This window comes from Miscanthus floridulus, chromosome 6, assembly GCF_019320115.1.
Source record: "Miscanthus floridulus cultivar M001 chromosome 6, ASM1932011v1, whole genome shotgun sequence".
Lineage (NCBI taxonomy): Eukaryota > Viridiplantae > Streptophyta > Magnoliopsida > Poales > Poaceae > Miscanthus > Miscanthus floridulus.
Window position 1 is genome coordinate 122,217,632 of NC_089585.1, and position 12,861 is coordinate 122,230,492.

Below are 12,861 nucleotides of genomic sequence, written 5' to 3' on the forward strand. Positions count from 1 at the left end.
CAGCAAAAGGCAAGTAAAAAGTAAAAGCAAGGAATACATTAAATAATTAACAGAAAAGAGGACAAATCATTGAGACAGTACAGTTGAGAATTGATTAAAAAGGTTAAGCCAAAATAAACAATATTCGTCTTGCTACAAAATTGTGTATGACAATTTCTTCATAGTTGAGCAATGTACACGGGATACAAGGGATCTTAGACTCTTAGTACTACACAAACAGATTAACACTATGGCTGTTAAGGAATAGCCCTAGGTATGGTTACATACATCTATTCTAGACATGGATCAGTGTATTGTTAGTGCCAGGGTCAGATGTAAAGAATTTGACATATCTCAGTCGAGGCTATACAGCCAGAAGCCACCCTGGGGAGGATGGAATGGATGAACAACGGTTCAGTAGGGGTGCTTGGAGGACATGAAACATCTCACCACCAGACGGCATATGGAGAATAAGGAGTGGGTTGGCATGACGCCGAGAAAGAATTGGGGTCAGTGAATCGAGTCAAGATACAACTATTAGATGCTATCTGGCCAGGATGGATTTGGAGTGTTCTGGTTTGTTTGAACGGCACATGCAATCAGGGCATGGAAAGGTGTATACAGATTCATTTGCTCTTTTTATTTCAATACCCTTCACGTCACTATGTGCTCTCATATTGAACAATTGTCGTTTCAGTGACTTCCATCTGCACACAACCAAAGCTAAATTTAACAGGTTGAAAATTTCATGTTTGAGAGTTAAGAATATAAGGGCACTGAAGACAAAGAGAACCAATCGTCTAATAATGACGGTAATGACATACCCAATACGTGGACTATCAAAGAGTACGGCCAATCTTCTTTTATCAGGCTTAATTGTCTTTGCATGGCCACCATACAAGTATCTTCTATGCCCAATAAGGAAATGAGGGAAATTTCCACCTTGTGTAGTCACAAAAACCTCACTATGAACACAGACACTGTAGTCAATAGCTGCCATCCTTGAGGAGAAGTTCTGCAGACATGCATTGTATGAGTAAATACTTAAAAGAAAAGGTCAGTAAAGGGAAAAAATGCAGTTATCCTATATACCTTGAATGGAGCAAGTTCTTCATCCAGTGCCAATGTTTCTTTTGTCTGCAAGAGAGGGAACATTTCAAGGAGAGGAGACATGTTCTTTTCTGCTTTATATATCCTTCCAGAAGCCAAATATATTGCAGTATTATTGCTGAAACCCATTCCACGCAGCATTAATCCAACCTAAACATCACAGATATAAGCATGTAAAGGTTCAGGAATCACCTGTTATATTGCTTGAGGATAAAGTTCCTGAAGCTTCCTTCCAAGCAGAAAACATCATCCTTTTAAGTACAGACATACCTCCAAAGGGGTCAGTGGACATTTCCCATTCATCCTTATTGCTCCAGGCCTTATTACACGTCCTGGCCTAGTAAATTTCCCTTCCAACCTTTTTCCCTGGCTGCATCCAGTTCCTTCTTCTCATTGTCACCGCCATCAAAGACACAACAAGAGAAGGCAACCATGTCCTGAAAAAGGGATGATTAGTGATTGAGAATTCTCCAGTCTACTCACCATGGACATACCAATCAGAAAAGGAAAAAACAAGCCTGAAAAGTGAACTTGTTTGTTTCATGTACTTCTGATAAACATGGGTCTGACGACCTAGCAGCATCTGAAATATCCTGGTTGTTCATCTACACCCTTAGAATTTTTAATTGTTTCATGAACAATTGAGGATAGAAAACTAACCTCTTCAAAGCGGAGATGCACTGCTACGTATTTCCCATTATTTTCAACACTTTTTTCTCTCATCCGAGAAACTAAAATATTAGATATAGTAGTGATTGGTTTAGAAAATTTTAAGGCTTCAAAATTTGCTAGACATCGTAGACGTTGAACAGCAGGAGGCGCATCGAATGACAGCCGATTCGCAAAAGGTGATATCCTTATGAGCCTGAAATTGAGAGACAAGTTCAAAGTTCACATAAGCAAATAATAACTGGTACTAGGAGATATGACAAAATAGCAGATGGCCTCAAAACTGCAAATCAGTATTGGCTTCAACCAACCTTTCTTCGATCAACTTAGGGAGAACAATATCTTCATAGAACTGAATAGGAGACCAAGGCCTTTATCTTGAAATTAAATGCATTACTCAGATTGTGACCAAATCGCTCCATTATGAACTCAGGCACCTTGTCAACCACCCGGACATCATTTTTTAAGCGTTGGATAAAGTAATCCTCATCATAAATATCACTAAATTTGCTGTATAAAAAAATAGATGTAAGTAGCTTTATTTGCGTTGTATCAAGCAAAAAACATGTTATTAGTTGGGAGATTTTTATCATTTGGCATGTCAACGGATAACAAAAAAGGTTAATTATTTTCAAAATGACCAAATGTTAACAGGAGGTTTACAAATGAAACCACAAACCATGCACATAATAGATGTTAGAGAAAGATGAGCATATGTACGGTGGTCTTTCAAGTGGCTTACTGATATAAGCTAGCACTTTAAAACTCAGTATTCAACTCAATGAAGTATCAGAAATTAAATAACTAGCAAATGTGCCCACAGCTTGTGGCGCGGTCACTTGGATGATGTTAGTCGCTGAATTCTCACTCTTGGTAGTAGGAGAATTCTTACTCTCATCGAGAGAGGATGACACTAGGAGTTGGGGCAATTTTTTTGTCTATTTCTCACACAAGCTCACACAAATGCCATACCAACCTGAGGGGTTGGGGTTACATATTTATAGGCTGCTAGCCAGCCAAGCATATGCCAAGATGCTAGTCTAAGATGCTAATATGCTGTCCTAGTTAAGATGCTGTCCTCTAAGATGCTGTCCTCTAGTCTAAGATGCTGTCCTAAAAACAGAAAAACAGCCACAAGGACCATGTGAGCAGCACAGCCCCACAAAGACCAGCCACACATGAGACTTATCCATCATTCTCCCCCTAAGTCTTGTGCGTCGTCTTGTGGGAGAGTTGAACCATTCCGGTCCTGGAGCAGAGCTCAAGAAACTTGATCCTCCCAAGGAGCTTAGTGAGCAGGTCCGCAAGCTGGTCCTTGGTATTGATGTAGCTCGCCTTGATGCTCCCTTCCTCCAAACAACCTCGGATGAAGTGGTACCTCACCCGGATGTGCTTGCTGCGTTCGTGGAACACGGGGTTCTTTGCCAGGGCCAGAGCGGACTTGCTGTCCACCCTGAGCTCCACCGCTCTAGTGTCTCTGCCGAGGAGATCACCAAGCAGTCGAGCGAGCCAGAGCGCCTGAGTCGAAGCGGTGGAGGCCGCTATGTACTCGGCCTCGCAGCTGGACAAGGCCACCACCTGCTGCTTGACCGACTGCCAGCTAACGAGGCACTTGCCGAGGAAGAAGAGGATCCCGCTCGTGCTCTTGCTGGTGTCGATGTCGCCTGCATGGTCGCTGTCGCTGTACCCGACGAAGTGTGCCGCCCCAGGGCACCTCGGGTAGTAGAGGCCGTGGTCGAGAGTCCCCGCAACGTAGCGGATGATCCTCTTCACAGCCTGCTGGTGCTCCGTCGTCGGTCGCTGCATGAACCGACTAACGTAGCCGACGGAGAATGCCAAGTCCGGCCGTGTGTGGGCGAGGTAGCGAAGGCTCCCCACAAGGCGCCGGTACTGCGTAGCGTCCACCTCCTCCGTCGTGCTGTCGCGGCTCAGCTTCAGCCTCTCCTCCATCGGAGTGAGAGCTGGGTTGCAGTCGGTGAGCCCAGCTAGCTCAACGACGCGCTTGGCGTAGGCGGTTTGTCGAAGCGTGATCCCAGAGTCATCCTGGTGCACCTCGATTCCCAGGTAGAAGGAGAGAGGCCCCAGGTCACTCATCTGGAAGGTGGCCTTCATCTCTTCCTTGAATGCCGCCACCTCCGCATCCTTGGTGCCGGTGATCACCAAGTCGTCGACGTAGACACCCACCAGCAGGGCATTACCTCCATTGCCCTGTCGGTAGATGGCCGCCTCGTGCGGGCTTTGCTCGAAGCCCATCCCCTTTAGCGTGAAATCCAGCTTGGCATTCCACGCCCTCGGTGCCTGCCGCAAGCCATAGAGGGCCTTGCGCAGGCGGAGCACCTTGCCCTCCTTGTCAGGGATCGCAAATCCCGGCGGCTGGTGCACGTAGACCTCCTCCTTCAAGTCGCCGTTAAGGAACGCCGACTTAACGTCCATGTGATGAACACGCCAGCCCTCCTGGGCAGCTAGCGCAAGGAGGAGTCGCACGGACTCCATCCGTGCCACGGAAGCAAAGGCGTCGTCGAAGTCGACCCCCTCCTGCTGCACGAAACCTCGTGCCACCAAGCGAGCCTTGTGCTTGACGATGGCACCGGCTTCATCCCTCTTCAGCTTGTACACCCACTTAAGGGTGATCGCGCGATGACCACGAGGAAGGTCAGCAAGCTCCCAGGTGCGGTTCTTCTCAACCGCATCCATCTCCAACTGCATCGCGGCACGCCATGCCGCGTGTCTCTCAGCCTCTGCAAACGACCGAGGCTCGCCGTCGTCACACGCAAGGTGCAACTGCGCCTCCAGGTCGTGAGGCACCGGTCCCAGCACTGGCTGGTCGCCGAGAAGGTTCTCCATCGAACGGTATCGCAACGGCTCGCCGTCGTGGTACGCGTCGACGCGCTCCTCGTCATGAGAGAGCAGAGTAGCGAGCTCAACCGGGCCGTGCTCGACACGAGCTGGTGGTGGAGTAGACGTGCCCGGAGTGGTGCCTGTCGGTGCTGGAGTGCGTGGCGTTGCCGGCTGTGGTGGAGCCGGCGAAGAACTCATCGCAGCCGAGGTCCTGGCTGGAGAGCGTGGTGCTGTCGGAGTAGCAGGCGCCGGGGTCGGTGGAGCCTCGGGGACTGGGGTAGACGCGCTCGCCGAAGAAGATCCGCCTACTCCCCCAGCTCCCTCGAAGTGGACGTACTCGACAGAGAAGTCGTCGTACGTCGGAGCCGAGCCGTCGTCCACCGCCTTGTCCCACGCCCATCCTCGCCCTTCGTCGAACACAATGTCGCGCGCCGTGCGCACACGCTGTGTCTTCGGGTCGAGGATGCGGTAGGCCTTCGAGCCCTCCGCGTAGCCAATGAACACTCCCGGAGTGCTCCTGTCGTCGAGCTTGCTGATGTGGCCAAGCTCCTTGGCGAACGCGAAGTAGCCGAAGACCCGCAAGTGGGAGACCGCCGGCTTGCGCCCATGCCAAGCCTCGTACGGCGTCCTGCCGTCGAGCGCCTTGATAGGCGAGCGGTTGAGGATGTAGACGGCCGTCACCACCGCCTCTCCCCAGAAGACAGCCGGCATCCCCCTCTGCTTGAGGAGGGCCCGAGCCATCCCCACAACCGTCTGGTTGCGCCGCTCGACGACGCCGTTCTGTTGCGGGCTGTACGACGCGGAGTAGTGGCGCTGAATGCCCTCGTCAGCGCAGTACGACGCGAATTCAGCCGCCGTGAATTCGCCGCCGTTGTCGGTGCGCAGCACGCGCAGCTTGCGGCCGCACTCCGCCTCCGCAGCAGCCTGCGCGCGCCTGATGGCGTCCGCAGCCTCTCCCTTGCTGCCGAGGACCATCACCCACATGTAGCGGGAGAGGTCGTCCACGAGCAGCAGGAAGTAGCGTCGTCCTCCCGGTGTGGCCGGTGTCACCGGGCCACACAAGTCCCCGTGCACAAGCTCGAGCTTCTCCTTGGCTCGAAAGCTAGCCCGCTGTGGAAAGGGGAGTCGCCTCTGCTTCGTTAACACGCAGACGTCGCAGAGCTGCTCCACATGGTCGAGGCACGGCAGGCCTCGCACCATCTCCGTGGCACTGAGCCGCTTCAGGGCCTCAAAGTGAAGGTGCCCGAAACGCTCGTGCCACTGCCACGCCTCGTCGTCCCGACGAGCAGCGAGACAGAGGGGTTGTGCCACCTTCACGTTAAGGACGTAGAGTCGATTTGCGCTTCTGGATACCTTGGCAAGAAGGCGACGACGACGATCCCAAATCCTCATGACTCCGTCCTCAACCACCACGCGCGAACCGTTCTCATCCAGCTGTCCCAAGCTGATGATGGAGTTCTTCAACGCGGGGATGTAGTAGACTCCGGTGAGCAGCCTGTGCTCACCAGACAAGGTGGTGAAGATGACGGAGCCGACGCCCTTGATCTCCACGCCGGAGGCATCCCCAAACTTGACGGAGCCTCGGACGCTAGAGTCAAGCTCGGTGAAGAACTCCCGTCGACCGGTCATGTGATGGGTGGCGCTGGTGTCGAGGCACCACCCGTCAATCTTGTCGTTGCCGGAGCTGTCGCCGAGGAGGGCGTGTGCTTTTGGCTCGTCAAGGTGGAGGAGAGCCGCTGCGGCCGGTGCCGCTGGAGGTAGCTCAATGCTTGCATGTGCCATGAACAGAGCCGGCTCCTCCTCCGCCTGTGCGACGTGGGCCTGGCCGCGTCGTGGCTGTTGGCAGTCCTTGGCCCAGTGGCCGAGCTGGCCGCAGTTGCGGCAGGCGCCGCCCTGGGCACCTCCGCGGGCATCACCCTCGGCACGTCCTCGCGCCCCGGTCTGGGCGTCTCTGCGCGCCTTGCGTGGCTTGCCACGCTTGCGGCCGCCTGTCACGGAAGAAGGCTCCCCCTTCTTCCGGTCACCTTGGCTGGCAAGCCACTGCTCCCGAGTGAGAAGGAGCTTCCCGCCAGTGGTGATGGGCCCCGAGAGAGATTGTGGCTCATCGCTGTCGACGACCTTGAGGCGACCTATCGCCTCCTCGATCGACATCGTGGAGAGATCCAGCAGGGACTCGATCGAGCGAGCCATCTGCTTGTACTTCTCGGGGACGCAGCGAAAGAGCTTTTCGACAGCTCTCTCCTCACCGTAGGTGTCATCGCCGAACTGCACCATCTTCTGCAACAGAGTGTTGAGACGGAGAGCAAAGTCATCAACGTCCTCACCTGGCTTGAAGGCCAGGTTCTCCCACTCCTTGCGAAGTGCCTGCAGTGTGGACTTGCGGGCGCGGTCGCTGCCGATGCGTGCCGCAGCGATGGCGTCCCAAGCCTCCTTGGCAGTCCGCTTGTTGGTAAGCGAGAACTACATCTCGGGCGGGACTGCAGCGATGAGGGCATCCAGCGCCCGTCGATCTAGGTCGTAGTCGACGTCGCCGTATCGGACTGCCTCCCACATGTGCCGCACCTGGAGCTTTACCCTCATCACCGCAGCCCACTCGACGTAGTTGGTCTTGGTGAGGGTAGGCCACCCACCACCGGGACCGACGTCCCTGACAACAGCCTGGAGCCCGTGGTAACCACGGTACCGATCCGGGGAGAGAGAGCCACGCTGCCTGTGAAGGCCGCGCTCTCCATCGACCCGTCCGCCACCATTGCCGTGCGCGCCTCCTCCAGGAGCGCCGCCGCCGTGCGCGCCTCCTCCAGGAGCGCCACCGGCGCGTCCGCGCCTGTCTGGGCTGCCGCCACGCTCGTGGGCGTGCGCGGCTGCCCCAGGAGCGCCACCGCCGTGCGCGCCTCCTCCAGGAGCGCCGCCAGCGCGTCCGCGCCTGTCTGGGCTGCCGCCACGCTCGTGGACGTGCGCGGCTGCCCACTGCGATGCCCGCGCTCGCGCTGCCTCCCTCTCTAGCAGCTCGAGGTCCGCATCGGCGGTGTCGTCAGCGGAAATGGAGCTGCTGATGCTGCCGCGCAGAGCCTCGACCTCCGCCGCCGCCGCACGCGCTGCATTCGCCGCCGCCGCTGCTTCCGCCTCCGCTCTGGCTGCTGCCAGCTCCGCCGCTGCTAGCCTCGACGCCCTTGCCGCCGCCGCAGCGGTCTCTGCCGCCGCTCGCTCGCGTTCCTCTGCCGCGGCAAGTTCGGCCTCCTGCCGACGCCGCGTGCTCGAGGCGACCGAGCGCTGAGACTGTCCTGCGGACATGACGCGCTACCGGAGGGCTGCTGCGTGGGGAGAGGGCTGCTTCAGACGAGCTGGGAGAGGAGTAAACAGGAGCGGCCGGAGGAGCTGCTGCTGCCAACAGCTGGGGCTGTTGTGGGGCTTGGAGAGAAGATGAGCAAGAGATGCTCAGGCTACAGGATAATACGGCTCTGATACCAGTTGTTAGTCGCTGAATTCTCACTCTTGGTAGTAGGAGAATTCTTACTCTCATCGAGAGAGGATAACACTAGGAGTTGGGGCAATTTTCTTGTCTATTTCTCACACAAGCTCACACAAATGCCATACCAACCTGAGGGGTTGGGGTTACATATTTATAGGATGCTAGCCAGCCAAGCATATGCCAAGATGCTAGTCTAAGATGCTAATATGATGTCCTAGCTAAGATGCTGTCCTCTAGTCTAAGATGCTGTCCTCTAGTCTAAGATGCTGTCCTAAAAACAGAAAAACAGCCACAAGGACCATGTGAGCAGCACAGCCCCACAAAGACCAGCCACACATGAGACTTATCCATCAGATGATTTGTGGCAGGGAGATTTATTTAATGATCACGTCATCTGTTCTAATACGTCTTGGAATCGGACACTGTAAGGTTGCTGGACGTGTCTTGGAATCGGGCTCCATACCGTTGCTGGACGCACAATTCGGTGAGGCCCGAACAACATCGTACCGGTCAAAAAATTCGGTCCAATTTGAATTTTTTAGTCTAGTCTAGTTCAAACAAGACCTTCCTTTGATATAAAAGTGCTAACCTATCAAGCTCTAATCCATTTGTTTCATCCTCATGCCTTTAGGTTAAGCTGTGAACAAATTCAGCCAAATATCATCTAAACGTGAACATTTTGACCAGTCATCACAAACTGAATTCAGGTCTGAATTTTCTGAAATTCACTCTTTTTGGATGGGTACGAAATTTTTCTTGTTTTGAATCCAAGAACCCTGGTAAGGACTACTATAGTTGGTGTTAGTTCTGACTATTTTGGGGGTGATGATAAATTCAACATTCAGAAACTAACCCAAGGATGCAATGACAGTAATACAGAGATAATGAAAGGACACATAAAAGTCAGTAGGAGAGGGAGCAACACCTGGGATCCCTCCAAATACTGTGACAGTGGAAGTTTGGGATTACAAGAGTTGCATTCAGAAAACCGGCAACAGCAACTGCATTGCAAATCTGCAAAGCAATTTTTTAAAAAACAATAGGAATGAAATCAGCAAACAGGATTACAACGTAAACTATACAGAGTGATAATGGTGATGAAGGCCCTCAGATGGAAGCTAAGTACCGATGTTCGTTGTTGATTCAAACCGCCATTAGCCTCAATGTATATGTAGCCATTTGATTCAGGCAAACCTACCAAAGTTAATCAAATATCATTATATACTTCCCTCAAGATAAAAATGCATAATACAAAATGGCACCTCTTAATAAAACACACAAAATAGAGTGATATGTAAAAGTAAAGTAAAATATGTCATCCACAAAATATAATATTGCAATCCAAAGGTTCACATGCGTCTATCAACAGCTCATTAGCAATTTAGCATTAAATGTACTTGCTCATAAAATGTACTATAAGCAGAATGCTCAAAACCTGAGCTACACTGACCTCAGGACATGCACCAGCCAGGTCTGGAAATGCCAGACCTTGCTCTTTAGGCCGGCCAAAGGCCAAAATAGCCCAATAATATTGATGAAAATGTATATCTTAGACAATCTTCGATACTTCAACATTTTAATAAGAAATACAATTCAACATAAGGCTCAAGCCTATGTTGTGATGTAACTTGTAAGTTGTGATACAGAAATGACTGCTGAGAACGTTCCATTTTTTTGTGAAAAAGATATTTTAGAAGCCATAAGCCTACAACTGATGAGCCAATAAAAGGTACCATATGCATGCACCTTTGGCACTTGGCTATACACAACTGCACATAAGATCTGTTAAACCGGTTCATCATGAAATAATCAGGCAACCCAAACAAGAAAACATTGAATAGTAATTTGAGGAATGGCTAGCTTCTTTCAAAATCAACATACCAGCATGAATAGACTACCATTTGAAATTAGAAATATCGACAAACAGTCCCAACCTGTGAATTATTAAAAACGACTTGCAAAATGAAAAAAATGGCGTACCGTTGGTATTATTGCTTATGCAAGGTCTCCAAACACCACCTCTGTAAGCATGCCGCCATACAGTTGCTAGCTACAAAAGTTAGCAATATCACTATGAATAAAATGAAACACAAATACAAAACATCCACACTGAACTTAAGAAAAACATGCAAATAGGTGCAGGACAAGTTAAAATGACAATTTCCAATCAATAGAATAAATAAAACAACAATTTTCTACCATGCAGAATATACTACACTTTAACATCTGACAGCTGACACCTGATGCAAACTAATACAACAACAACAACAACAACAAAGCCTTTAAGTCCCAAACAAGTTGGGGTAGGCTAGAGTTGAAAGCCAGCAGAAGCAATCAAGGTTCAGGCACGTGAATAGCTGTTTTCCAAGCACTCCTATCTAAGGCTAAGTCTTTGGGTATATTCTATCCTTTCAAGTCTCCTTTTATTGCCTCTACCCAAGTCAATTTCGGTCTTCCTCTGCCTCTCTTCACATTACTATCCTGGCTTAGGATTCCACTACGCACCGGTGCCTTTGGAGGTCTCCGTTGGACATGTCCAAACCATCTCAACCGGTGTTGGACAAGCTTTCTTCAATTGGTGCTACCCCTAATCTATCACGTATATCATCGTTCCGAACTCGATCCCTTCTTGTATGACCGCAAATCCAACGCAACATACGCATTTCCGCGACAACAAATCCAATAAACAGTAAAATATCATTACCCCAGCCCTAAACCATTCCACAAGGGCAGGCAAAATGTTGCATAGTTTTACACACCAGATGTGAAGATGCACATATGCCTTCTTACCGAGAGAGTTAGGTAAAGGGTATTGATACAACAACAGGGCAGATGCATATGTTATTATCTGCCATAGAAATAGGCCATTTCCCTTGAACCATAGGGAAATTAGTCTATCACTTAGTTATACTAAGATACCGAGTATCTAGGAGTTGAGAAGGTAATTTGATTTACAAAAGTTCCATGCGTTTGAATAATAATCTCAGGAAACTTGTTCTGTTTTTGAACTATAATGAATTTGGCAATTCATCGAGAACAATGTCAAGCATTGAGGGTGCTATAACCGCAAAAAAAAAGGATTAAAAACACAAATGGGAGGTATTACACAAATCCTCTGTAAGGACCATGCAAACACATAAACCTATGTATCTTGCAATATGTTTTTGAACTATACACAAAAAGGTGATATACTGATATGTAAAGACAGCATGCGTATTATCGGTCACACCAGTTATTCTGACAAAATTCCCATGTCTCTGACCAAGCCAACCATTGTCTGTTGATTGAATAATATTCCATGACCCCCACAATCTGAAGCAGGTATCAACTGGTGAAATGTCATTGGTTTGGTGCTGTCATTAACTCCACGCATGCCCGAGCTAGCTTAATAAGAAATATAAAATCGGTACACCACACATACTTCTATGAGTTTACTGCCATTCTCCAAGAACTAGAAGATAACTTAATCCAGAACTTCGACCAAATCAGCCGTCACTAGAATAATCAGAACAACGGCTACTGTTCGCAATCACACTTCAGTACTTCACTGTCTCTGCTCGGTTAGTTAACACGCTCAATCTTAGCTGTATCAGACCATCCAAGTACGGAACACCAGAACTTTGACATCCGAGCAAAGCTTTAAACCCACGAATCAAACAAAACAACCAAATACTTCCATCACAAGCATAAATTCCCAGTCCAGTAGATGGGGGCGCCGATGAACAGGAGTCACTTACCGCGTCGGTGGCATTATCGGCGTCCATATCGGCGCGGAGGCGGGCGTAGAGCTGCGGGCTGCGGTACACTGACCCGGGCGCCGGGCGCGAGATGATGCGGGGCACACTGTCGAGCGAGATGGAGCCCATGTAGAGCAGCATCGCCGCCACGTACAGCAGTGGCGCGAAGAGGAACACCGCCTGCCGCCGCAGCAGCGCCGCAAGCACCGCCCGCGCCACCCTCCGCACTGCGCCCCCGCCCCAGCCAGCGCTCGCGCTGGCCCCCGCCGACCATCCTCCCTTCGCCGAGGCCCTCCTCCCCCACGCGCGCCGCGGCGATGACGGAGGCGACAGCATGGCCGCCCCGGCCCCCGAGATGCCCAGCCGGCTGTACGCGTGGTTCTGCATCGAAACCTCCGGGCCCGGGACCTCCTAGTAGTGGCGACCTGGCGCCGCCCGGGCTCTGAGCTGGAGTCCAGAGCTCGAGATAAGGCTTCTCCCACGTGATCGCGCCTCCGCGGCGGCGTGGAGCGGGAGAAACGGAGGGGACCGGCGGCGGGACGGCGGCGCTGCGCTTTTGCGGAGCGACGGCGGGGGCGCACGTGCGCGGCGCGTGACCGCGTCCGCGTGCGCCGTGCGGGCTCGGGGCTCGACTCGATCGCTCTCGCCTCTCGGGTCTCGGGTGGGGTGGCTGCCTCAGTGCTGGTTAGTGGCCCGGTGCGGTGGGGGGTGGCGGTTTCGGTGCGTCGGATTTCAGAAAAATTGTGCTTTTGAGGCGTGGGGATATTTGGCTTTTTGGTTTTGTTCATTCGGGGGGCGGGCGCCCCAAGCCCCCAAGGAATAGACTGACGTGGATTTGGTCATTTGGAAGGTCTAACGCTTGGATTTGGCGGGCGGCTTTTATCTCGCGTGGGTGGCGGATAGTTGCGTTTTTGGGAGTAGGTGCGCTGCGATCTCGCTCGCCTGCGTCGTGATGGGAGCACGGCGGTCTCACGGTCATACATGCTGAATGCGATGGGGTGACTGGTGAGGTACGGCATGGAAGTTGGAAAGGTTCCTTGGTGGCTCGCCATCATGGGC

General features: G+C 51.6%; 1 pseudogene; it reads right to left on the reverse strand.

The window, feature by feature from the left end:
- Positions 1 to 69: 69 nt before the first annotated feature.
- Positions 70 to 12,640, reverse strand: LOC136456798 (protein ESMERALDA 1-like; annotated as a pseudogene).
- Positions 12,641 to 12,861: the final 221 nt, after the last annotated feature.